This window comes from Clinocottus analis, unplaced genomic scaffold, assembly GCF_023055335.1.
Source record: "Clinocottus analis isolate CAN_PGR_092001 unplaced genomic scaffold, fCliAna1.0.p SCAF_12, whole genome shotgun sequence".
NCBI lineage: Eukaryota > Metazoa > Chordata > Actinopteri > Perciformes > Cottidae > Clinocottus > Clinocottus analis.
The window spans coordinates 10,729,298-10,756,584 of record NW_027175843.1 but is presented as its reverse complement, the minus strand read 5'-3'; the positions used below and the strand labels follow the sequence as shown (position 1 = coordinate 10,756,584).

The window sequence follows — 27,287 nt, the reverse complement described above, 5'->3', positions numbered from 1 at the left end:
CATATGTGTGTGTGTGTGTGTGTGTGTGTGTGTGTGTGTGTGTGTGTGTGTGTGTGCGTGTGTGTGTGTGTGTGTGTGTGTGTGTGTGTGCATGCCTGTGTCCACCATCCCTGTTTTTATCTCACTGGTATATAAGTGTAGATAATTACAGATGATGGGCCGGTGATCAGCTGCAGGTATGGGAGCCACCTCAGGCCTCGCCCCGCCTTGCACCTCCAGCACTCCCCTGCTCTGTCAGGCATGTTTGGCAGCGTCTCCTTTCCCTAAGTCTCCAGCTGTCCAGTGGGGTGCGCCAAGTCACAGCAGGAGTGCCTGCCCCTCCATCTAAGACCCATCTCTTTCTAGGAGTGTGAGGTGTGTGTGTGTGTGTGTGTTTGGGGGGTGGTTTGTGGGGGCTGAGGGGGTCGTCTCTGCACTCGCATTACTCACTAGCAGACGGAGCATGCTGCCAGCGCCCAGCATGTCCGCCCACACGCCCCTGCCCTGCCGGTTAGACCTCACGGTTGGAGGAGATGATGGAGAGAATCTGGGATCGTAGAGGGGGGTGGATCCAGAGGAATCTGAGAGACAGACAGAAGCCCAGAAGCTTACCTGCATCCCACAGGCCGATCCTCGGACAGCCCGACCTGATATGGTAGTCTGAAGTCTCCTTGTTGGGGTTCTTTTCGGGGGAAGCAGGAGGGGTATCTGTGAAATGACAGCTAAATGATTTGTATGCTTTGGAATTATCACCTCCCATTATTACTGTGCTATGAATTCTACTGCCGTCTTCCAAAGCAAAGTAGCTTCATGTAGATTTTGATGTTGACAGTTTCAGAATTTCAGTTTATTATCAGTTCATATTTTGGCCACACAAAGGACTTTAAAACAGTAGTTAATGGCACGTATTTACAAAGTATTTGGACCTTAACATTTTTGTGTGATTGCAAAAAGTTTAAGAAGCACAACTTTGTGTTTGATGTCTGTATGATAATAATAACAATAATAATTAAAATTCCAATAATAATGATGATAAATTATGTTTGCATACAAAGAAAAAAAAGACTAAATATATCTATGAATGTACCAATTAGTAATGTCAAGAATGCAGATTAGTGAAATATTGGAGCAGAATATTATTGGAAAAGGGTTAGAAACAATAAAAAACAGCAGTCAGATCATCTTCATAATGAACATTTGGACAAATTCTTAACAACAACTCTAAGTAAGAAGGGCTCATTACTACCGACCAGCACTACTGCCATGTGCCCACAGGGGGCTCTAGTGTACCACACATTCTACTGCCCAGACACTGAGGCGGCTCAGAGACCAAGGCGCTGATCGTGTGGAGGGTAGACCTTTTGAACTGCTGTGCTGTACGATTGAAATACACATTAACCAAGCTTATATAGCATTCAGAACACAAACTGTAATAGTACAAATGAAATACAAACAGGGTTAAAAATGTTTTAAACAAAGCAGAGAAGTATTCACAATGTAGTAATGTAGCACTGTATCAAAGTCTGAAAAAATGTAAAAAGCTGAAAGTCCCAGAGAATACACACTGTATTGCGATCCTGATATTTCTGACTATGTGTGTGCGTGTGTGTCTGTGTATATGTGTGTGTGTGAAATTCCAAGGTGGTGAACAGTACTTGATGAGCTAGCTCTGGAGACCTCTGAATTTTAATGATGTTGGAGATGATATTGTGTGTCCTTCAGCTTGTTATACTGACACAAGCACTCCATAAATCATCATACCTAGCTATCGTAAAATCAATACCAAACTGCTACCTCAGCGCTAACCCGTAATAAGTTTTTCAGCCATCTAACAGCTTAAACTTTGCTGTAATGCCGTTCGACCTATAGGTTAAGATCAGAGCATGCTTAATTTGTTTTGTAATAGAGACTTTCTAATCCTTAATGAAGCGCCTATTAGGGAGGCTTTTGTTGGCACATTGGTGATCAGTTGGTGGAACAGCCATTGCAATTAGGTTTGAATCTTTGTCCTAGAGCAGAAAAAGGAAATAAAAAAGGGGGTGGAGAAAAGAGAAAGAAAGCTTGAACGGTCAATAAATGTTAATCCAGTCAGAACTCGTCTGCGCCTTTGAACAGGACTCACGCTGAGTTTTTTTCACATGCACTTTTTTCATCCTTCCTTAAGAGAGGCCATCCCTTAAGGATACTGCCACTGATCCTGAGACCAGACTACCACTCACTAATAAGAACCCATGTGTAAGCAATAGTGTCCACATTAAACACATTATTACAGGCTTTGTGAGAAACATAAGCTATAAATACGTTTAAAAAGAAAATTGGGAGACCAGAGTTTTTCGATGAGAAATGGAGAATTTAATGGGACTGCTATTATGTTATTGTGAGAAAGTTAAAATAAATAAAAGGTGGCATTATGTTGTGTCATGGCTTGATGGACGTTAGAATGCATCGCTACTTTTATCTTTGTCTTCTTTTTGCACTAAAATGATCTCTACAAGCTTTATCCAAACACCAAACAAGAGAAATAACTAAATAAAACTGAAAATGACAAGCCTCATGTAACCTTGTGGGCTTGTTTTGTTTAGAATGATAGCTATAACTGGGGCAGCTTTTCTGAGACACACAACATATGTAAAAGCCTTTGCACAAGAGAGAAGCCATTGCCACAATTTCTGAAGCGTAAACAGCTTATGAAAGTCAAATGGATATGTGGCATAATCTGACACGGCAAGTCACTGCTTCAAAAACATCCCTAACAAACCACGATGCCAGACAACAGCGACGGCGGTTGCATGTTTTTACCGCTCCACAGGTGATCGTGCTCTGATAGCAGCTTGTCGCAAGTCGACAAATGAAATGAGAACTTCATAACTGCTGTTTGACAAAAAGGTGCTAATGAACAGTATTACTCTAAATATTGTGTATTTCATGAGCACCATCTTGTAGTTTACACTCCAGTGCATGGAGCATTTACAAAAAACACACAGAGCTTACATGGGTCACAAGACCAAAAATTCTGGTTCCAAAGATTTAGCATCAAAGTGGCGCCACCATTGGCTTACAACTCATGAACACCCACAAGCCCATGGTTTTTGGGGAGGCTGACATTGGCTATGATTTACACGCAGTGACCAATTGTCAGAGGTCTTGCTGGCTGACCCTGAAACATCTGTGTTTAGGATCAGTTGCTGATCACACAGCAGACGATGCAGCAAAGAGGACAATATAACCCTGGCAATGTGCAGGCTGAACCATTTTAGACTTGAATGGAACCAACATGTAATGTGATTAAATGTGAATTGTGGCAAATAAGCAAATATTCTGACGGATCCAAAATTACTTTGTTAATAACTGTCTCATGTTGTATATGTATCAGCGTTTCAGAAGAATCATTATTATTAGTATGCCTGAAGATGAAGGTCCATGTTAACACTTTTTTTGTATATACGGATGCACGGGTATAAATTACTCAGCCGGCACTGTCACAGTTTGTTTCTTGACCTTAACTTGTGGTAAGAATGTAAATATGAAGCCTTCTTTTATAATAAAAATATGCAATTAATATAAAAAGATGTTTCGGCACACATAAATATCAAGAGCATTTGTTGCACTGAAATATCTTCAACATTGATTTTAAATATAGAATCAATACATGGTTTTGAATGCCATTTACTGGAGGTTTTGCCACATAACTTTAGTGTTTGTTCATGGCAATGGCAACAGTCATGAACTTACAAAAGACAACATGACTTTGCAGAGAAGTATTTTATTTGAATACAGGGGTGAATTGCAGCAGCCTGTTATCTTGCATGTCTGTCACAGGCCTCCCATGTGGCTGAGGCTGTTAGGGACTGGCGAGGCCAACCCGGGGCAGGGAGCTACAGCAAGGGGAGGGGAGGATTTATAACTTAGGGCCAGAGCCAGAGCCAGTGTGGGCGGGTTGGGCCGTCTTTTTTGTGACCTGCCACCTCTGACGGAGCTCTGAAAAGTGCAATCTGACCCTAAATGCTGAGCAGTCGTCCCTCTTTGTCACGACCCTTTGTCATCTGAATAAATAACGCATATTGTAATGTAATACTACATGTAGACTGTCTATTTGGAAATCCTGTTTTTATATTTGTTTAATGAAAATGAAACAAAATAATAATAATAATGCAGAGAAAGACAGAATTCCGGCAATAATAGGTGGCAAAAAACAGTTTCTCATCTGCATAAAAAAATACAGCAATGCCACTCAATTAAACCCACACAGCAGCAACCACCACCATAGATGTAGTTTTTCACAATTGTATGATCTGCCAGAAAGTCCAGACTCGCCCTTTGTTGAGCATCTACAGAGAAAGAAACACGGATAATAAAGGTCTCTTTATGATGAGGCTCCTGCACACAGAGACACAAAAAACTTAAGAAAAAAGATCTATCAAGAGGTGGGAATTACATTGCCCTGTGCTAGGGGTGGGAAAATGAAGCAGGCTTTTGTGAGCTAGCTGGCAACATAACCTTCAGAAACATCCTATTTTTCATTAGAGTTGTGTCAGACAGCTATGCCTTTAATAACATTCATCCCTGTACCAAGGAGAGGATAACTCAAGCTTTAGGCACATAATGAATGGGAGAATATGCCCTAGCGCTGTTAAACAGGCAGCGCTGCACTGCTGCACTCATGGCAAGCCTTCCACTGCACGCCACCCTCCTGTATTAACGCCATGCAAATGAACAGTCAGATGCTTCCTGAGGTGGCTCTCTAATGCGGCCTTGTTAATTACTGTCATTAGAGCAGGGGCTAGGAGAGATGACTAACAAGCCACCGTCCTCATGATCTCCACATTTGAAAGTCATCTTTGGCAATAAAAACATGTCAGAACCCCAGTAAGAAAATTGCAAATTGCCAAATTTGCTGACAGAGAGGATTTTTTTCTTCTCTTTCTGCTGACTCCGAGCAGGCTGCCAGTGATGGATGCATTCTTGACACAGTCTTGGTGATTAGACTTAAGAAATAATGAGTATCAATGTCCCAGCCGTGGAATATGCAAAAATGAAAGAGCGCTGTGTGAGTTTAATTAAGGGAAGCCGAGGCAGGAGCTGCTTTCAAACAGAGTGACCCAACATGATCAGGTTCTTATTGCTGTCATTTCTGTGCTGAAATATGGCCAGTTAGGTACCGGGAGTGCTTTAATAAGACCGACGTAATGTAATAGAAAGCATGCCCGAGGTAGTGAGTGAATTGTAAATGCAGCCCAGATATATTTCTGTGCAGTCTTGATTTCAGAAACACAGGTTAACATGCAGAAACTCACATCACAGAGTGAGGCTCTGTGAATTAGGGCACTTTTGTTTTATGAACAGTTGAATTGGTTTTCACTACATCATTACAACCATGGGGGGTGTGGGCACTCATTGTTTCCACAGTCAAGTTAAGTATTTTGTTTTACAAAACGCCCTCCGGCAGCTCACACTCCCTACATCAAGAGAGGGGATGTTTCTCATATTGCAAACCAAAATATCCCCTATTATTGTCTGTGATGCATCACATCCCTTGTGCGGCCTTGAATTTAGTTTCTCCCCCAAAAGTGGAGGGTGACACAGTCAAAATATTCAACACACAAGGCCATATCCAGGCTAATATAGAAGACTTTTCTCCCCTCTTCTCCCTCTTTTTTTTTTGTCCGGTTTCATTCCTTCATGTTTTTCAAACATCTGTGCTGTTGAGGACAAATCAAAGGCTCTATTTTACTAATGTACCGCTGAGCAGACTGTGAGGTGGCTGAGGGGATAATGAGGGACTGCAGAGATGTGAAACAGACAGGCTGAAATGGATAATTAGGACAGAAAGTTTCTGTGATGCCAATGGCACTCTACAGGAAATAGGATCATTAAGTTATATATGAAATCTCTCTATGTACAGTGTATCTATATAAAATTGCTCGTCCGCTTCATCCTTTTCATTACAACTTTTCATTTCATTACAACCGAGCTCTGTTTAACTCAAGGTGCAGCCTTGTTTTAGAGACATGTCAGAATTTAGCCACTTTAACTATCTTTATAACTACCTGTGAATATATTTTGCATAATTACTGCTTTGACCTGCTGGACAAAAATACATGAATACTTCTTGTACTTTCGCAGGACTGCCCACTTAAAATATTCTGCAAAATCTTGTTTTGAAATGTAAGTATGGCAGATGAAAGCTGGGGCTTTTGATTGTTAGCATACGAATGAAAAGGACACGCTCACAGGTATGTAGTGCTCAGGAGTATTTCATACTGTATCAGAGGGTCTGGTGCAGGAAAACTGGATAATGAGCCGCTATAGCTGTTAAAAGATGTTTGAAGGAGATATCATGCTATGTTGCTCTATTATGATTAGATTTCTCCTTGACAATATGAAAAGATCAAATCAATATCTACTGAGATTTTGATGATCCACAAGCCACCCCTATCCAGTTCCCCCTCCCTGGGCTCTATTGAGAGAGCATGATCTGACATCACCACAGTAACATCAAACGTTTCTCTGCTACTGTGAAAATATGTAACTTCGATTAGTGAAATGCTGAACAAGATGACCTGTGCTTTGGATTCACTCCCAAATGTTGCTGTTTGGGTACTGATGACAGGACCTATTGTGTTTCACTTTAAAGCAATTCAATTAGGAGTCATTAGTCCTCTGAGTGATTACCAGTGGCCTATCGATAGAGAGGAAGGACACACTAATTAAAGGGCATTTAAATGTTTCTCGGCACAGAGTAATGGGGCAAAACACAGCATTTAAAATGCAGTTTGGAGGAAAATATCCTTGCGCAGCAAATGACCGACATAACATGTTCACTTTGCTCTCTGCAAATTCCCTTTATAGGAGCATATACGGGAATGGATCCCTGAGGAATACTAAAATATGGTCATACAACAGTCACCAAGAAGCTAGCAGCCCCACTAAAACACAGGTAAATATTCAGATGCTACGGTTCTCCACTGTATAAGAAAATAAATAACCAGCTAAATAGCCAAACTGATGCAAAATCATGGCAGGCGTTTATAGCACATATGTGGAATTGAATATGGACATTTCACTATAAAGAGGAAGTGGATTATCTTTCATTTTTAATTGACTGTCAGTGTCATGCATCTTTGAATTCATTGTATCATAGATGGATGGTACTTTCACTGCCTATCATGCCTATCAAGTTAATTCCATTCTAAGATGAATGGTGGTGATTATGTTAAAGAAAGGTGACTCTGGATCCGCTTCCCATTTCTGTAATAGGTGGCTCATTTTTTTATGCTATCACATTGTGGAAATCATCAGAAATTAAATTAAACATATTCTGAATATCAACAAGATAAATAGAAAATTCCAATGCTTACAAAAACACTAGCTCAACTAAATCTTAATAAAAGACACATAAAATAATACTGCATTTGCACAGGTCACAAAATCTCATTTCATCTCCACATTTATTTCTGGAGACTCATCATCTACAGCAGAAGGACAGTACACCTCCATGGTGTGGAGAGGACTGCTTTGTGTTAACATAGTGAGAGAGATATTGATTAAAGTATGATAAGAAGAAGCTCCAGTCCCAGGGCAGAGCCTTTACAGCTATGATTAAATACTCTGTACCCAAGCAGGACCTATATCTCAGACAGAAGCTTGTGCATCTATATACAGCAAATTGTCTTTCCCACTCATATAGAATTAACGAGTATAAGAGCTCTACTAACTATAGCTCTTTTAATATGAAATCATGTGTAGTCCATTTATTGTTTGGCCAACACGTGTCAAAGGTACACGATGACTGAAGATGTAAAATAAAACCTTGAAAGGCATCTTACAAATACAGTAGTTAAGAATGCATTAGTGAATATAACATGATATACTGAGATATATGTTTCTGTTATAGTGGACTCTTTCCAGAGTTTTAGTATTCTAGATTGCAGGCACAATGTAAGTGAAGTAACATGAACCAGTACTGTGTTACAGATCCTTTTTATAAGGAGTAGCTGAAGGATGTTTAATCTCTATGTTTTCAGCCAGGCCAATAATTGCAGCACTGAACAGAAGGAAGCAATAACTCCACTAACAAGAAGATGCACATTTATATAAGGTTCCAAAAATGAATTGACAGATTTATACAAATTTAATTCAAATATATTTTACCATCTAAACATTAGCGGAGAAAAAGGTTGTTGGCCCAGCACTGACCATCTGTAAATATCCACACAACTTGACAGGTATTGTCAAATATTAAATTGGAATATATCTAAAAAAAATTTAAATCATTGTTATTATATTATGTTATAACATTATAAAATGTGAAACAATATTTCAACGGGGGCGCTACACAATAGATATTAAAGGGACTTTTCATTTTAAACTTAAATAAACGGAGGAATAACATAATAATCATCATAATAATAATGTGTTTGTTGTATTTCAATAGATACATTAATAAATGTCATCAACAGGAAAAAAGGTTTTGTTAATGTTGATATGTCTGGTTATCCTACAAGCCTTAGAATCAACTCGTATTATACACAGTATGATGCAGGGATTTTCTTTATTCCCATTTCAAGATAATAAAGCCCCATTCTGACAAGCAGCAAAATATTTAAATTTTCCTCTCACAAAAGTGAATACTTTTTCCCCCAATTTGGTAAAATACAAAACCTTACAGTGATCGGAAACATCTAGCATAAATACATCTAAAGTATGTTTCTGCAGTGAAACATCAGTTGAGGCACGAGGCGATTTAAGAGGAGGGATGTCACCTCCTTGTTAGCAAAGAGGGGTTGTTTAGTTGAATATGTTAGTGTAGTCCGCCTGGCTCATTGATCCTTTATCTGACTGAGGTTTGTGACTGAGCTGGTCACCTCCACCCCTGATGCCAATGAACAGAGTAGAGTTTGTAAAGCCCAGAACAGTCAACTTGAGCGTAAAAGTTGTCAAATTTACTTTTTGGATCAGTATTGTGTACATACTTTAAATGAATGACAAAGTACCGATACTTCTTATATGCATGTTTGTATATATTTCTTTGCTTATTGTAAACATATGTTTATATGTTTTGCACAACTTAATATTGTATTTCCAAGTGAAAATGAAAAAATGTCCATAATGATACACAGATGCCAGCCGAAGTATTGGGTTTACACACGGTGAGTTCAGGCCTGACATGCAGGTGGAAGAGACTCCACCACTTTATGAAGTTTAAAGAGTGTTGCGTCTCACTAAATCTGCTCTTTTTTTTTTTACCTCTCATACACAGCTCCTTATTATTTCTAGAATCACAATAAAGTGTTTGAATTCCATTTCAGTTCAAATCCAAAGTCTTTTAATTGGGTAGATTCTACAAACAATAACTTTTCAGTGAGAAAACAGTCATTAAGTGAGAGAAAAGAGCAGGTTCCCGATCAAGATAGTAAACCTTGTTGCCTTTATGTAAAACTCATTAGTTATAACACTTTTCTTTCAAAATGGGATAATCAAATGTTGCATGCCAACTGCGTTCCTCGGTTTTAAAATAACTGTGAGAAATGTCCCTTTGGTCTGACTTTTATTCCTCACCTTATTCCCAATGTCATTCATTTGCCACTGAAGGTAACAAGCCTTTTCCACTCTGTGCTCTGTAACGGCAGACCTTTAATAGCCATTTCCCGGTGTGGTGAGGGGAGAGAGGGGGAACATGTTTATTTGTGTGTCTGCACATGCCTCTCCAGCGATTCTCTCTGCTCCACTCACCCAGCTGCTGGCTGGAGGAGTGATTCATGGGCCTGACAGATGCCTGGTGCAGCTGGATCTGTCCTTGATCATCCCAAAAGCCTGGACAGCACTGTCATTCACCATTGCCCAAATTATCTCTGTATTGACTGCAGAACCCTCTGTGACAGCGCCGTAATGGCTAATTACCCAGGATGCTTTGGGTACTTTTAAACCCCAGAGTGTTCTCTTGCTGTCTTGCCATGCGGCGGCTGCTGCTAGTGCGTTTTGCTGAGAGGGACACTGCTTTCTCAAGCCCCACCTGAGCACCACAGGCTGAGGAACCCAGAGCAAAACATCAAGAGAAACAAAAGGCATAATATCCTCTTTTACAGAAATAATACAGCGATGCCAATGTAACAAAACACTTTTGTTACGGTCTCAGTGGTGTTTGGTAAGCTGTCGCTTGTGACAGTGAAATGTGCACATAAATTACCATTCATGGTTTGCCTGGTTCTCTATCTTTCTCTGCATGTCAGGGGAATCACCTCACACACAGTTAATTATCAAAATGTGTCAAATTATCTTACAAAATTTGGCTAGTTGAAATCTTTTTCAGTATGTGAAGAATAAAATGCCTTTTCTCTTACCAAGAAAACATGTTTTTTGTGGAAACGTACACACAAATAGCTGTCGAATGCTTTTCATTTCAGTCCAAAGGTCCACAAAAAGGATCCTCATCTACAATTCTAAAGCCCCAACGTTACTTTCGACGTTGAGATGCATTTCAGCAGGAAGGTGACAGAGGGAAGTGAAAGGAAATAAACGGAGAGACAGAAAGAGGAAAGAAGAAGGTGAGGGAATAGAGGGTACAAAATCCCATCCTGACTGTTAGGGAAGATGATGAGGTCCCCTGAGAATGGACAGAGCAGCGAGGGAGCAGCTTTTCTTCACAAAGACACCAGTAATTTGCCACATCCTGTCCACACACCCGGCATGGAAGCCACTCGGTCCTTAATTACCAGGATAACAAAACCCATCCCCTCCCGGCTCCTACCGGTGCTATTCTCCTCATGTTACTTTCCTCCACAGCCACCATCGGCACCACCCAGGCTTCCTGCGCTCCTCCTTCCCATCAGTGTCGGGTAGAAATGGATAGCCTCTGCTGCTGTCTGCAGACAGTGGAAGGATGGACACCAAATAAAGTGATAAGAGCTGAGAGAATGGCCCTGCCTCGGTTAGCAGCTCTGATCTTGATGGACAGGGGCACTATAATGACATGGAGGCCTCACCTGGATAAACTAGCAGTTCTGACAGCCCTGTTAGCCATATACACAGGGGAGCGCCTTTACACAAGACCACTACCACTGATGGTCTCCAACTAATGACACAATTACTGGTAATTTATGTTGATTTTGCCTTGATAAAATTTCATTATTACCCATTTTATTACAACTAATTTCTCTTAGAATCCATTTGCTGTCTGATCTATAAATTACATAGAGTCTACAGAAATTTAGTTAGTTTAGGAAACATTAAAATGTACATCACAAGACACTGCAAACTGTGTCGTTTGTAATGACATCGCTGTCATGAGACAACCAGAGTATAGGGGCCGTGGCCTTTTCATCTGGTCGTCGTCTGTCATCTCCAAGATGGCGCCGCGTCTGGCCCGGCTGTATTTGCATTGGCTTTTGCATAAGTCTCCGTTGCTGCATGCATCCTGACTCCACAGATTCAAAACAAAGAGGAAGAGTCAGGAGTGACACAAGAGTTCCGCCTTGCTTCAGCACATACAGATACATTCAGCTCCAAGGGAATGACGTGGCTGTATTAGCGCTGTGTTTGTATGCCTCTTTCATTGAGCAGGCAGTGGGAGGGTCTGCTATTCCTGGGGGTGAAGGGGTTAGAGGGGTGTGTGTGTGTCTGTGTTACCAGTCACCTGCTGCTAAATCCTATTAGCAAGGCCTGGGGGTTAAACCAACCATCACCATTAAAGGCCTGTCAGGGGAAAGCCCACAAATAATAGGGCTGATTGCTACAACTCACAAATAATAAGGTGCTTTGATAGAGGATAATCAATTAGTGGTAATAGGAAGAGGCATGACATTTTACGGATGCCTCTGAAAGGGGGAAATAGCAGCATAATGACAAGAACAAAGATTTTTGAGATTAATGAAAGTTTAGCCTTATATTAACAGCTTCAATCATATTTTTATCTGAGAAAAATGTAATAAATCAAATAATATTTATTATTTTTCTTCTTGACATATTGCAACATCACTGCTTTAAATACTGACTGTTTTGAATAAACTGTATTTTTTGACGGTGTGCACACAATGTCCTGTTCTTTACATAGAGCTCTTCAGCTGTTAAAGATAATGTATCAGTCATCGATGAGGTGAAACATTTAGAGGTCACATGTTAGCTCAACTGAAACCTAAAGTGACAATACTTTGGATGTAAACAGGCTAAAGTAAAATTTACTCAGTAATACTCCCGTTTCACATTCAATTACTCATTGCTGCTCTATTTTGACTGCATGTCTTTGGACAAACAGTAGTAGCGTCTGTCTTGATTTTTTTTTTGCTAACCCAAGGACAAAACAGTGCTTCGTTTTACGGCCTCTACTGCCTCGAAGGCAAAAGTTACAGCATAAAGCAGATATTGTTATTCGAGGATTAGAGTGTCAGCCAAAACATTTCCATATGTTTCCTAAAGCGAGGAAAGCGAGGTGAGAAGAAATTGGCAAAGCAAGTGTTAAATGAGATGGGAAGTGACAGTTTACATCTCCAGCCACAATTAACACATTGATGGCGTTTTTCGCCGGGCCCCTCACAGTGATAATGCCTGTTGTCAAATCTGTTTAGCACGCCAAATCTCCTGGAGCCTTCAGCTAGGCAGCAAGCTTTTGACAGATTGAAGGTTCAGAGATAGGCTATCATGACAGATGGAAGCTGGCATCGATGTTCAGCTCTCGCCAATCACAGGGGACCTGCCCCCCCTATTCTGCGGGGCGCAGCTCCGCAACCTTCCCCCCTCTGATGGGAGCAGGGGATGGCATTGTTAAGCAGTGCATCTGTGAGACTCAGTCTCCTCTGATGGAAGCATAAGGCAAAGAGCTCTCAAGCAAAAGACGGCCACTGCTGTAAGCGCATTTCAGATATGATGGGAGGCTAGCTCTAGGGAATTGTGGAAGAGAAAAAGTTTGAAACATTTTGAGGAGCTGAGGAAGGACCCAGGAGAGGAAGGAGCGATTGCAGCAAGCCTCAGCTATTCAGTAATGCCATCATTAAATTTGATTATTACCTAAATGCTAGCAAATGCCCTGTGCAGTGACAGCACAGTGGAGTTTTGACAGAAACATGTACTTGATCAGTCTTTATATCTGATTAGCAGAATGACATTTTTCATCTGACCAACAGAGTCTCACCTGTTAAATGCTCAATACTGAGAAGGAAAATCAATTTAGCGAGCCTTGGCTTGTGTGTTAAGTCCTCCTTAGAACTCATAGTACAGTATGATTACCCTTAATGAGATCCATCTGAAATGGTGGCACAAGAGAAACTCATTAAACTGAGCTGGTTCTAATCAGACAGGCTTATATGGATTTTGCAGACATCAGAAATTGTTGTGAAAAAGAAAAATACACCAGGGCCTCTGAAACCGAAGAAAGGATCTGATAATTAAGTGTCTGCCATGCACTGATGATATCACGAGTGTTAATGATCACTTTAATGACGGTTCACACTGCACCGAGTTGATTTACAATACACCTACTGTGAGGCACCACTGCGACAAACACTGCAGCAAACACACCCACGCCAAAACAGTTTAGTAAATACTAAAAAGCTGTAGGTTTGATCCAACAAGCACTTTTAGGGAAAGGAATAAAATGCTTACTTGCACAATAAGATTTCCGCGGGTAGATAACTTTGAGATGCAGCGTTGTTGGTTTACTTGCTGGCAGGCAGCCCTCTAAGTTGTTTGGTCTCTCCCTCCCTGTTTAGGCGAACACATTGTTGATTCAGACCCATCATGTTGAGGCTTGAGGTCACCCTGTCTCAGGCTTGGCTAGTTAGCAGCAGCCCACCTGATGGCCCAGAGGAAATCACAGCAGCCGCACTCACAGGAGAGGGCCTGACAGCCAGGCCCCGCACCAGAGAGAGGGGTCCAGCCAGGGGGGTGGAGAGAGGAGGGTCAGTGTGGGGGGAGGGAAGAGAGAGGGAGTGTGTGTGTGTGTGTGTGTATGTGTGTGGGGGGGGGGGGGTGGAGGGGAGGGTCCTTCAAACATAGAGAGGGATGAGAGACGGCTAAAGAGGGCGCGATGTTGAGTTGTGTTGTGATCGCGGCTGCGTTGAGTGAGACAGAACACGCAGACAGACCTCAATGATGAAAGAAGGATGCAAAAAAAGAAACAGGGCTTCTCACTGGGTGGCACAAACAAGAATGATGAGGTTCCTGGGTTAAGTTGTACAAAAAGAGGGAAAAGAGGAAAGTCCATTCAGTGTAACAGAGTGATGAGGATCCTCATTCACAAAGATGGATGCTGATATTTTGGGGGAGGGAGAAGGATTTCTGTTCAGTGGTGTATATGGATCTATACAGGGGGCTGGTCTAGTGGTCTAGTTGTCTAGTTTTTCCAACACCTAACAGCAGTTTCTGTTCAAGCAGAAGCAAAACTGCCCCGTGTAAATGAAGTGAGGCATCAATGTAAGTTATCCTGGGGCAGTGATGCTGCTCTTGCAGAGAAAACGTTGGCTGTAAAATGCTGTGATGAACAGCAGACATTTCCAGTTCACAAGTCTCCCAGTCTCTCCTGAGAGTCTGCTTCATCCCTATTATAGCCAATAATAGCCCATTGTAGTCATATGCTCTTTCTCTTCACTGTGACTGAATGAGGACACATTATTTACCGTGAGGAGACAACGCTAATACACCGCTGCAGAAAACTGCTGACGGGAAGAGGGCAAAAATCATAGGTTTCCCCTCCGAGAGGACGTTACACTTCTTTATATTTAGAGTTATGTTTAATAACATCCCACAATCTGCCAATATACCGCCAGACTACCTCCACAGTCGTTCAACTCCAAGGTGGCAAACTTGGGAGATTCAAAACACTGTTTTGTACCCTCTTTCTGCATTAGGTTTATATCGACAATGAAAATGTAATTTTGTTTTTTATGAGTTGAACAGAACTCTTTGAAATGGTTAGTATTGTAATATGATTGTTTGACACAAAAACATGCTAACAATTATATACTTTTCTATAATCCAAAACTATTTAAAGCTAAATTATACAAAATGATCTTTACAATATTTAAAATGTCTTGTTTCTGTATACTGTATGGGAACATAGATTTAATTTATCATTACTGTTTCTACAGATCAGAGGCAATGCACAAATTAAAACGTAAAAAAATGCTCTAATTAAAGTCCTTTAATACTCATTAAAATGTAATCTCAATGGATAAAGGCTCTCTCTACTGGAGCATTTCAACAGGGGGCAATAACTGCAAAATGCAGATCAAAACCTCATTGTGCCCATGTGCCATTGAACACATTTTCTTTAGGTTTCCATTTCATGCTTATGTCCAAAAGCATCCGGAAACAAATGCCTCACCACAAAGTCATACACCATTAATGCAGTCAGTGGTGCTGCAGCCTCAGAATCTTATTATCTTAGTTGGTTCAGCCTCATTAGCTGTTCTATGCATATTAATGGATGGGAAATGGAAAACTATACCCCATTTAAGAACAAAACATGCTCAAAGTACTCGCTGCTTCGAGGTTATGGCACATAACTCACTCTGCAAATTGCTATCATCGGGCTCCTGGCAGAACCCTGCTGTTTTCTTTACCCAGAAGCTCCTGGTTCCCTTGCAGAGACAGAGTTTCATTAACCTGCACTGCATTCAGATGCTATTATGGCTCTAATTATGGCACATGCTCTTGTGAGGAACTGCCTAGGTTCCCAAAGACTTTTATGTCCAGCTGTCCTGTCACCAAGGCCGGGGTCGTCACCGCTGGTGCCGCCGAAGTTTCAGATGGAGAACATGTGCTAATCTCAGATGCATTGAAGCTGGCTTTGTAGATTTAGGCAGGCTTATCTATCATGGTCACGACTGCATTAGACATAATACCTTAAGTTTGCAGGCACTGAAGTAGAAAGGAGAGCAAATTAAATTATTCTCATCTACCTCCTCAGCTGTGTCCAGATTGCATCAGTAAAAAAAAAAAGAAGAAGTGTACTCTCGAGGATAATAGGAGCACCTAGCAGTGCAGAGCTACGTCTTTATGTCACACTTGTTCTCAGCACTAGAAAGACATTGCTGTCATCCACTGCTACAGTCGGCTTTTAATGATTATAAAAGCTAGATAATGACGGTGTTTACCATTCTAGATTCAGCTGATCTGCCAACAGACCAATGGAGACCTTAGCTTGGGAAACAAATAAAACCTCTGTCCAGTGTCTCATTATCCATGAAAGTATCTCCTCGGCTCCCTATGTCTAATCAAAGAGAAAGGAAACACAGGAACAAGCTCAAAAATTCCAGCATGAGGGAGATTGAAACAGTTCCCTCAGCGTTGAGCATTGTTCACTCACAGCAGATAGTGAAGGTAAGAAGTTCCTTTGGCAGGTGCTGCAGGCTGTCAGAGCTGTAGATGAGCTCTGCTGCTGGATAACATCTTGCCAAATGCTCGAAGCTTGTCAGTTAACAGTCGGCCAGAAAAAGGTGGACAGCTACTAACCTCTCGGAGAAAAAACAAAGACCAACAGTAAGTTCCAAGCCTTGAAAAGAAAAGTTTGGAGTTTCCGAGTACAATTTCCAGTTTTGTCACACGGAGAAAGGCAAGCAACTTGGAAATGCAACATGTTTTAATGCATTTTAAGTAAATGTGTCTGTGTTTCTGCAGTCCAAGTACCTGGAGGGGTCTGTGAAGACAATTACTATTTTCATTGGGTGAAATTGCTCTTCCTTTAATATAAAAATGAATAATCATTCTCCAAACATGTTCATGTTTTGGAAAAACAGCACAGAGCAAAGTTAGTTTAGTTCAAACATCTAAGATAAATTCAGCTCACCAATATCAATACCAATTTTGTTGGCAATTCAATCAGTGCCATAAAATACTAATATATATATATATATATATATATATATATATATATATATATATATATATATATATAATAGTTAATATTTGTATTATGTACAAAAAATTATCTGATCTGATGAGTAAACGTATCTATTTATTTCTACCTCCTCTCTCCATCTCACCCTGTCTCAATAGGTTTTCTCGCACTGTAAACACTGAGAGTGTCAACCAGCGTGGCAGTCTGATCATTCAGAACTCTTGACCATTATTGGTTAATAATGGGCTGATGAGAAGACACAAAATGCTAATTTTCCATACAAAGCACAAGTGCATGAATGTATCTCTTTTTTTCATTTGGTTGAAGAGTGATCAGTAGTACTGATCACTAGTAGTACTGATCATTATAGTTGTTGAGAATCAACACCTGTTGAGCTTTAAGATATTCACAGCTCATTGTTTTGGTTTTGCTACAAAAACTCTGACCGTTCAGAAACAATACACGACAAGCCTCGCAAAGAGCAAGAATTAAATAAATGACTGGTGAAGAAATTTAAACATTTATCAAGGGGAAGAATCTTTTTTCTAAAGAGTCGGTGGAGCAAAACAGGGATTACAGGACTGGCACATGACAGGTGGCTGGAAATAGCAGGAAGTCCATGTTGCTCTGTTTCTGTTGGATGCATGATTAGCTGTGAGTGTTTTAGGAGTCGCTCCATCCTCTTCTGTTGCTCAATGCAGTTTCTATACAACATTTTGACAAAGATGAAATATGTTTAAGATGTGCAGGCTTTTCCTTGCAGGTTAATTCTAAAGACCCCGTATGATATTTTTAAGAAAATTAAAAACTTTGAATAAAATAAAATTGGCATTGGCATGTTTTGTTTTTTTTAACCAAAGCATTAATCAGTTTTATCTGAACAGGAGATATATGTTAGCTAAAAGCATAATTTTCTGGTTACGTTAAACCTTTTAGTAAATTATCAAACGTAAGCAATGTAGATTAATCTGTTATATTGGTGGACTAGAGTTTAATATTATGTCACACGTGAGGGCAAATGTTTGGTGTAGGTTGAACGTGACCAACAAAGTAAAAGCAACGCTTTAAAAATAATTCACAGGGTAATCGACCAAAAAAAGTACACATTGTAGTTAATGGGATCAAGAGGGCTACTTACTGTATGCACTCATTAATGTAGAGAAAAAAAAACTTTTAAAATAAAAAATGTTAAGTATAAAACTAACATCATAACAAATACTATTGCACAGTTCATTATGTCTAACACACCTGTTAAACAGTGTATTTTGCTCCATGGTACTTGTTTTGGAATGTAAAACCAAGCACTGACTGATAGAAGTTGTACCTGCAGTATACAAGTTCTTCTAAGACTAGCTCAACTACCTGTAAAGGTGCTAACCAGCACTTTCTATTTAAAGTGCAAGTAGCTATAGTTTTCTCTAACGTGCAGCTAAAGTAGTGCCATGAGCTCTGAAAGGGAAACTCATCTGTAAAGGAGAAATATGATCACAAATTGCTCCCAAGTATGTTTAATTAACTCTCTCTAACCGGGCTTAAAAAAAATGTAGCATTTAAATCATCAGTCGATTAATTAATCCTAACTATTATCGTAATCAATAAATCACGTCAGTAAATTATTGAGTTAAAAAAAAGAAACATTTGCTGGTATGTATACATATCGTTCATTGATTAATTTAGTAATCCAAATATGTAACTTTAAGATCTGTTAACATGTTTTGATTAGGAGTTGGGGTTTTTTTGCCATTTTAAAGACATGTTATGAATAGATACATTTATAATGCATCTTTTTTAACGCAATACTTGCCAGAAACGCGTCATGCCAGAAACATGTCATGTGACTAATTCACTTTGTTTTCATTGACTACATGAATTTGACTTATTGAACTATTCTAACATGGCCACAAGAGTGAATATACCTCAAAGGCTTTATCGCGAGTGTTATCGATCCTTTGACATGAGCGGCATGAGCCATCTGTAAATCACTTCAGCTGACACTCCACATTTCAGCAGTAGTAGGATGCCTTTCTTTTCATTTCCTTTTCTAATATAACAAAGCATTTGAATTCATGTGATCTCATGATTGAAAACACAATTGAAGGGAGCACACTTGCGATCCGCAACACTAATTCCAGTCAACCCTTTTCCTAAATAATCTCAATAATTTTGCTTTAATTATAACCACCATAACAATGAGCCACAGTGAGATAAATAAATAACTTCACTGTCCTCCCTGGAATTGTGCTGATGCGGAGGTCTGCCTAGGCATTATAAACCTAATTAGCAGAAGATTACTATGCAGTGTGCAAGGCTGTGGTCCAGAAAGACATCATTAGGTCTTCTGATGGGGATATGCCTTCAGCACATTGATTCTTTTTCGCTCCAAGAACAATGCAGATTGCAGACTTTATAATTGGGCTTTCAGGTCATTTGTGACTTCACTTCCACTATGTGTGGCTGACGATCTCCATTCAAACAAAAGAAGCCAATAACAATAAGACATTCCCACTGCACTCAAGGAATGAAGAGGATGTTCACGGATTATGAGATGCGCCAACGAGATAAATAATGATCATGTGAGCATCGCATACTCTAGGACTGTAATAGTATTCTACAGAAAAATATGATAAAGTTTTAGAGATTCAATCAGATATGCTGGACATTACACAAAACTCGCAACAATTAGTCGATGAATCAATTATTGGCTCAACAGAAAATGTATCAAATATTTTTGATAATTGATTAATCACTTAACTCTATGCACTCATACTTAAGGCATTTTTCAATTAAAAATCCCACAAATTTTTGCTTAAATGCTCTCAAATTGAAACTTTGCTGCCTTGCGTTGTCATACCTCAGTTGAAAACACACAAAAGAAGAAAAGAAGCACCCATAAAAAAAGTAAGTTCCTTATTTGTTGAAAAAATTCACAAACAGCTCTCATTCCAGTTATTTAAGGATATGGCAAGACAGAGGGATATACATAGTCCCATATAAATCCGATCAAGACCTTCTGTAAGTAAAAGAAAGCCTGTAGACTGAAAACTCCTCCAGTATCCTCATAAGAGTAAACAGCTTGTTCCACAACAAAGACTGCACATTACTTCTAAATGGAAAACTCAATGATCAGCCTGAGCCTCTTTTCAGGCGCCCTGGCATACTTTCCTGTAGAAAATGTAGCTGTGTGATACGCTGACTGACACAGACACCCTGGTCCCTTTTTATATAAATGTAACTACCAACCCAACCTGCAAGACCACAAGCACTGCCCTGAGATCCAACCAAGATAGCCCAACAATATCCAGGTTGGATCTCCTCCCCACATGGTCGACCTGCCACTGCAGTTTCTTCTACCCCCCAACAATATGCCCATTCAATGTTAGTGGTTCTTGCAGCAGTCTGGGCAAAACCCTGCCTCCCTTTTCTGTATCATCAGAACCAATGAAAAGTTCAAATTCCTTGTATTTAACACAACTTCCCCCCACATTAAGAACCAAACCAAAAGCAAGTATTATAGTCTGAGAACAAAACAAGATTCAAGACTAAGGAAAGAGTAGAGTAAGGCAATCTTCCTAATTAGATTCATGCACCTTCTTTCTGCTGGAGGTCATTAAAACCCTTTTTTTTTAACAAAATGCCAGAGAAAATAGACAAAGAAATGTTGCAAGTTTTACACTAGCTGCCTTTAGAATGAATGTAAAGAAAATAACAACCAACCCAGTTGACACTTTGGGGTTTTGTAGCAATAAGCCTAAAGAGTAGAAAACTATTATAACCATAAATATTCTAAGGCCCTCTTCTGTCTCCTGCTTGGTTTGCGTTTCATTTGCTTACTTTGCATTCCTCTATGTGCGTTCATAAGAGAGCTTGTTTAATCAGCTCCGCTCGCTGTCTTCCTATCTGGACTCGCCCGTCATGTGCTCGTCTCCTGCAGCTCGTTCTCGCTGGCTGGCGTTTGGAACAGAGCACTACAGCCCCATTTGAGGTATGATAATCAGCTGATTAGCCAGCGAAGTCCTTTTCCCAGAGGCTCCTTTGTGTGCAAAATCCTCACACTCAATTGACATGTGGACATCATCAAGCTGATGAAATGCAATTGTAATGAACAAGTGAGGCATAGCATCTGCAGTGGGACCCTGAACGAAAAGGACCCTTCCCTCCTGACATGCTAATGCTGAAAGCTGCTCTCTGCCTGTACTCCCCGTGGGTCCCTCATGGAAATGTGAAGAGATGCATATTCAAACCAGCGCCTTCTGAGGGGGCTGGATGTACAGCAGAGAGCGATGGGGAAAAAAAAAACCTGTGTGGACTTGGCCAAATGCTAATTCTGAGACAGATTATATTGCATCACGCGCAGTAATGATCTGACAGTTCATTTGTGAGGAGAGTTCAGGATCTGAGGTTTAATGCTTGGGTGGACGCAGGTGCTGAGCCCCAGCTCCTCAGAGCTGTCAGAGAAAGGCAGGGGGCTGCTGTCAAATTATCCCAGTTAAAAAGGCTGAGGCGCCTGCAAATATGAAAGACATTTAAGAAATTAATGCATTCGTATTCAACACATATTGCAACAGTGTTTCATTAGAGGTGCTCTAGTCATATTAAAACTGACATCTGACCTTTCACATTTCTCCGAGGCACTCAGGAACATTCTTATTACATACATGCTAAAGTCAAAGAGAAGGTAATTGTGATAACTAGCAATAATTAAACAAGCTGACATTTTATTACCACCGTTTTCCCTATTCTTCTTCTTTTGGCATCACACAGCACAATAATTATAAAAGCCATATTTGTATGAGTGAGTTTATCTGAGAGGAAATTATGTGAACAGTGAAAAACCTGGCGCTATGTGACTATCATATACTGCTTAAGTATACCATAATTTCATCTCTTGTTTTGCGATATCAAGGAGACTTATTGTATTACCATTGCTGCTTTGTTACTGCATAATCTTACTGTGATTATGATAAGCATGCATAATGGAGACAAATTCCATACAATTTCCCTGATCAACATTTTCTGCTTTCATGCATAAAACATTAATCATAAACAGATACAACTAGGGAAGTCATGGAGACTATCAAAGTCAGGATTTCATAAATTATATAATAAAAAAAATTCTCAACACCGTCTTTCCAGCTGTTGTGTTGTGTCACAGCAGATTGCAAAGTTTATCCGACTAAATCCGACTTTTTACGGAGTATCTTCTGGTTATTATGAACAGAGTGTAGTACAGTTGGGAGAGGTCGAGCCAGATAAACAGACTGATGATGCCATACATATTTGTTCTATATGGATAGATGTAGGTCATTACACCTATGGCCTCCAGCTGAGCTGCTTGTGATGACAGGACCTCTGGGCTTGGACCTCAGAGACAGAGCAAATGGGCAGTCAGCAGGCCCCCTGCTCACTGGGTCTTTTGGGTCGCTGAGGTGTCAGGGGCTGAGAGGGTCATGGACCCTGAAATCTAGCCTCACACACTTTCAACACTGTCCCTAACCCGGTGTGAACGCAACTACACCCTAGGCTTTGAGGTGGGCTCCCTCCCACCAGGTGTTCGTGATGGCATACATGTCTTCAGGGTATGGAGTGCCGCTGGCTGCCCAGGACTACACATGGTGCTGAGGGTCAAACATGGAGCCATGCTGAACCAGCTGTCGCTTTGCTGTTCGCTCCAGCCCTAAGCCAGGCCCGCTGGAATGGGCCAGATGCGCACACTCATTCTTCTACAGTCTACAGCAACCTAGGTCTCACTATTTGACCTCAGTGCTTTGGCATTATTTTGCAAAGACCATTGCAATAAAGCATGTAGCATGTTGCGATCATTCTCTGCAGAACCGCACAAAGTGTCAAAACAGTTCCCTTGTATTCCCCCAATAATTGGCAGGGTCAGTGTTTTGTATTCCCATTCAGCATACAAAGCTATCCATTAATTTGAAAAGGCTAAGCTACCATGCTTACACGTGTACACGCCCAGATCACAGACTCTGTCCTGCTTTGGAAGCAGCAGCACTCCATCTTCTGTCTAACTGCAGCTAAAAGCATGAAAGCAGCAGTGAGATTTCATTTGACTAACTGACTGAAAGCACTGAGGGAGTAAAGCTTGCTGGAGAGATTTATACACCCAGCCTGATGCCTCCTGCTCCCTATAATAGAACAAAAGCTTGTTGTCTCTTCCAATTACAGATGTCAAAACGCTTATTTTGAGGGTTGTGATCTTTTCCCTTTTAATCTGCAAAGATAAAAGGTCTCAGCTTCATTAGCATGTGTTCTCTTCCCCCAGACTCAGATTCCCTGCTAGCAGCCAGCTCAGCCCTACAGCCTATTACCCACTCTTGGGGCCATTAAGGTCTAACATTAATGATGTGTAATTAGCATATGATGACAAATAATAACAATGCACTCCCATTCAATCTAATGGGGGGTAGGATAATAACATGGAATCCCACTGTTTCAACCCTACATAAAGCTCACAATATCTATGTTTTATTGCCCACTCTGCTGTTCGAAGGTATAATGGAGTGGGAAGTAGAACGTGTGCATAAATTATTTAAATTAATATGTTTATCGAGAAATATCACAATTACAATACATCAATGAGTCAATGTGCTTAATCTGCACAAACCATGGCCGTTAATCATACTCACTGACAACGGAAGACAATTTTAATACAATTTTGGGAGTTAGTCAGAGTTGTTTTTTTCTTTGTGCGAAAAACATGAGAATATTGCAAACTATCAATATCGTGTTGTACTGCCCAACTATAATATAGTCCAACGGTATGCGCAGAAATCTTTTTATCTACTCAATTAAGGAAATAGGCCAAATGGGCAAATAATGGGGCTTCTTTAGCCCTCACCCATCTTACCTATATCCCTTCTTTAGGAATGATCTATTCAAGTTAACGACAGCGAGAACTCCAGGTAAATGGAGGGGTAATAGTAGACAAGTGATCAATTATGCTGTAGAACAGAGGCAAAGCAATCAGAAGTGACAGACCGTCTTCAAACGTCTCTTCTCATCCATTTAACAGGCTGCCTGTTTGTGTCAGCTGTGGGTCTGGAAGAAAACCATACAATTAAAGAGACCCTGCATGTTTACGCACACACATTCATATACAGCTTGAACATGGAGCATCTTGTATTGTGTTTTGTTTAATGCAGCAAATACTACTTTTTTATTTTTCACATCTGTCACAAAACAACCCATCACCAATTATACTGAAGCAAAAACATGGGCGTTTTCATATCTGTTGGTTACCTCCTGTAAAGAGGCTGGTGGGGCATCTCCGAATCAAACTAATCAAAGCACCTCAAAAGTAGAATCTAAATGAGTATATTGACAAACACAAAAATGAGGGGCTGTTGAAGTGAACAAGTGTGATGTGTTGCGAGACATACTGCCTTTGTGTTTTTAATGTGAGAAGTAAAATTGGCTTTTAAAAATGTGCTTTTCTTAACCATTTAAAAATGCAACACTCATTACTTTACTGGATCATTCTGTAGATTACTGGAAAGACCATCACAATTCTGTAAATGTATTTGTAATTTATTGTAATTTCTATCCAAGTATTAAAGATCTCACTGAAAATGACAAAATATAAAAACGTTGAAGTGCATGAAGGCAAACACATAGAAAACCCTAAATCCTTCCGTTTCAAATTGAATTTATCTCCAGAAACACAGACATTCTCTCTTTTTTCAAGCGAGCAAAGTAGAGCTATTTGAAACCCTGTTTATAGCACCCACATCTCAAATTGACTTGCTAATGTTAACTTTTATTCCGTTGCCATGGGTTACCGTGTCGTGTGATTTGACACCGAGCTGCAGACACTGCTGATTAGTAGCATCCAGTTCTGTCCATCTTTGTGCATCACTGAACCATCTGGTCATTTATTCACTAATAAGCCCCTAATGGCCCAAATATTCAGCGGCCTGTCATTGTGACATGGCAGAAAATGCCTACATCTTTCAACTCGCCTTGACATGTTGCTTGTTTCACATCAGAACTCGTCATTTACAGGAGAGGAGCTCAGAGGGGTAGAAACTTGACCTAATCTGCAGTGTTAACACTGGAGCTTTGTTATCTGCTAGACTGACTGAAAGGATGTTAATGCATTCATCCTTACCCACTTCAAGATCTTCTTTTCTGCCACGGGGAGAAGGATACGAGTGCTGTCAATAGGAATTTGATGATGCACGCATTGATTCTACTTCTTCAAAATGACAGATTATGCACAGCCCAGACTGCGAGATGCTGTGAGAGAATGCAACACGCGCCTCGCGGTACTGCAGTGAGTTCACGTCCAACCTGTCATTTGTCGCCAAAACATTGACTTCTTGCCATAAATATTGCCAGATGAACAAAGCCAGCTGGGATTGTAATTGGTGACATGCAACCATAAATTTAACCTTTCCCGGGACACTGGTGGCAACCAATTAACTAGCCATTGAAAAAAAAAACCTCAATTATCTGTCTCATTATGGCTATGTGAGGCTGCATGTCCAAAGAGCAAAGAGCAAAGAAGATGAGCAAAAACAATGATTTATTTTCTCATGTTGACTTTTCTTTTATACATTTCAGAGCTTAAGTTGATATAAATCAATGTTTATATATATATATATATATATATATATATATATATATATATATATATATATATATATATATATATATATATATATATATATCGCGTCAAAATCCATGAATATTGAATATGTGGAAAAGGCAATTACTCATTATACTAAGTACTCATCTGATATTAGAGAAAACATGAAGGTGACTAAAAATGTACAATAATAAACCCACCAATTCACAATTCTAAATGAAAACCTGAAGCAGCCCTTTTCTCTATCATTGGTCTGATTGGAGTGTGAATGAGTTTCATGTTGACCGACTGGTTGCAGAACCTCTCTGTCAACTTAACTAGCAGCCCAGGATGGTGTGAATGTATACTTAACTCCCTGTCACTTAGCGAGGCATGCACCCTGAGTCTCCATCAAGACGAGCTAAGTAAGATGGAAGACGAGCGGGCTTTGGCTGGAAAGAAGACGGGAAATGCCACCTTTGGTGAACTCGCCTGGAACCAAAATCTCTCAGCCTTATTTGAATGTTGTGCTAAGGGTGAGAGGATACATAGTGTGTCTTTTGCACACTTATTATAATTTCTATTGTAGAAATGTTAGGGCATAGCTGTTTTAAGGGATTTACTTCATACTTGAAGCATTTACAGGAAAATCCCTCTTCTAGCTCATCTTTTCCCTTTTTAAATCTCCCACCATGCATTGGCAATGCAAACTGCAAACTACTGAAGGGAATCAAATCATCTATGTCTTAAACCATCAGGCTTCATACAAAAATAAAGTTGAAACCAGAGGCATTTGATATGGGAAAGCGAGGGGGAAATGTTTTATGTATGCAGTAAGTACAAATTCAGGGCTGAATTCAAAGCAGAGTATATATTTGGAGTCCACGTTTTTAGCTCTTCTAATTAGCCAAAGTATTCAAATACAAACAGTCTAGCCTGTCTGATGCCGCAGCAGCTCTGTGGTCTAATTTATGTAAACGTGTTCCATTATATAGGCTGCTGAGAGCATTATTATGTTTGGCTTGGTTTTGGGACTCTCTTAAAGCAAACCTACAATAAAGCATAGCCAGCTCATCTCATTTGCTCCATGTGTTGGATGTGTATTCTAATGAACGGCTTACAACAATGCGACCTGCCAGCGCAAATAATTAACCTTAAGTGAAACCAATTACATACTTTTCTGCCATCGCAAAAGCCTCGAAAAGCAATCATGTATAGCTTTCTCCAGGAATGTTTTGCTGATAAAGAAACTAAGTAGAGGATTCTAGGCTATTCTGTAGCAACAAATGAACACTGAGAAGTCTCTTTATGCTCAGAGAGATATCTAAAGAGCAAGAAGATAAACAACAATTATACTGCTTTCCCTGTCAGCGCGGCATGCCTCGGGTCAGTCCATTAGAGATCACTGTTTGGTGCACTCTTGTGCTGGAATAAGAAGTGCGTGTGTTTGCGGCCAGGCTTTTGACTGGCAGTTGGGACCTGGAGACTGTGTGTGTGTGTGTGTGTGTGTGTGTTGTGAGCTGCCTGCGAATACAGACGGAGGGGGGGATATCCAGACATAAACTTCCGCTGTCAGCATGGGCAATCATGGCACTTCATTGTCCAGCAGCATCATTACAATATGGTTATCATCTGAGCTTGAGTCTGACACCTTCTCCAGGACCTCTCCAATCACCCCCATAGTAAGCTTCAGTACCAGGCAGTCAGGGCAAATCTCTGCTTTGTGCTTGTCTGCCTTAATAGACTGGATGTCACTTCTGCCTGTGGAATGTGCCCGGTCTTCAGCTGTCAGTCAGAGGCGCGGGTGTCAGGCCGGAGCGTGGCTGGAGCCGTCTGGATTAGAGGGTAGTTACCATAGCTGTCAGATTACTGACAGCCTGACACCCCCTCTCCCAACTT

At 40.4% G+C, this 27,287-nt stretch overlaps 1 long non-coding RNA gene across 1 annotated transcript in view; it reads right to left on the bottom strand.

Moving 5' to 3' along the window:
- LOC137783287 (uncharacterized) overlaps positions 1-27,287 on the bottom strand; it is a 79,069-nt gene that overhangs the window by 16,206 nt on the left and 35,576 nt on the right. Inside the window, exon 3 of the long non-coding RNA XR_011077321.1 lies at positions 592-687. This is a non-coding gene — a long non-coding RNA (uncharacterized lncRNA). The remainder of the gene's footprint in view (positions 1-591; positions 688-27,287) is intronic.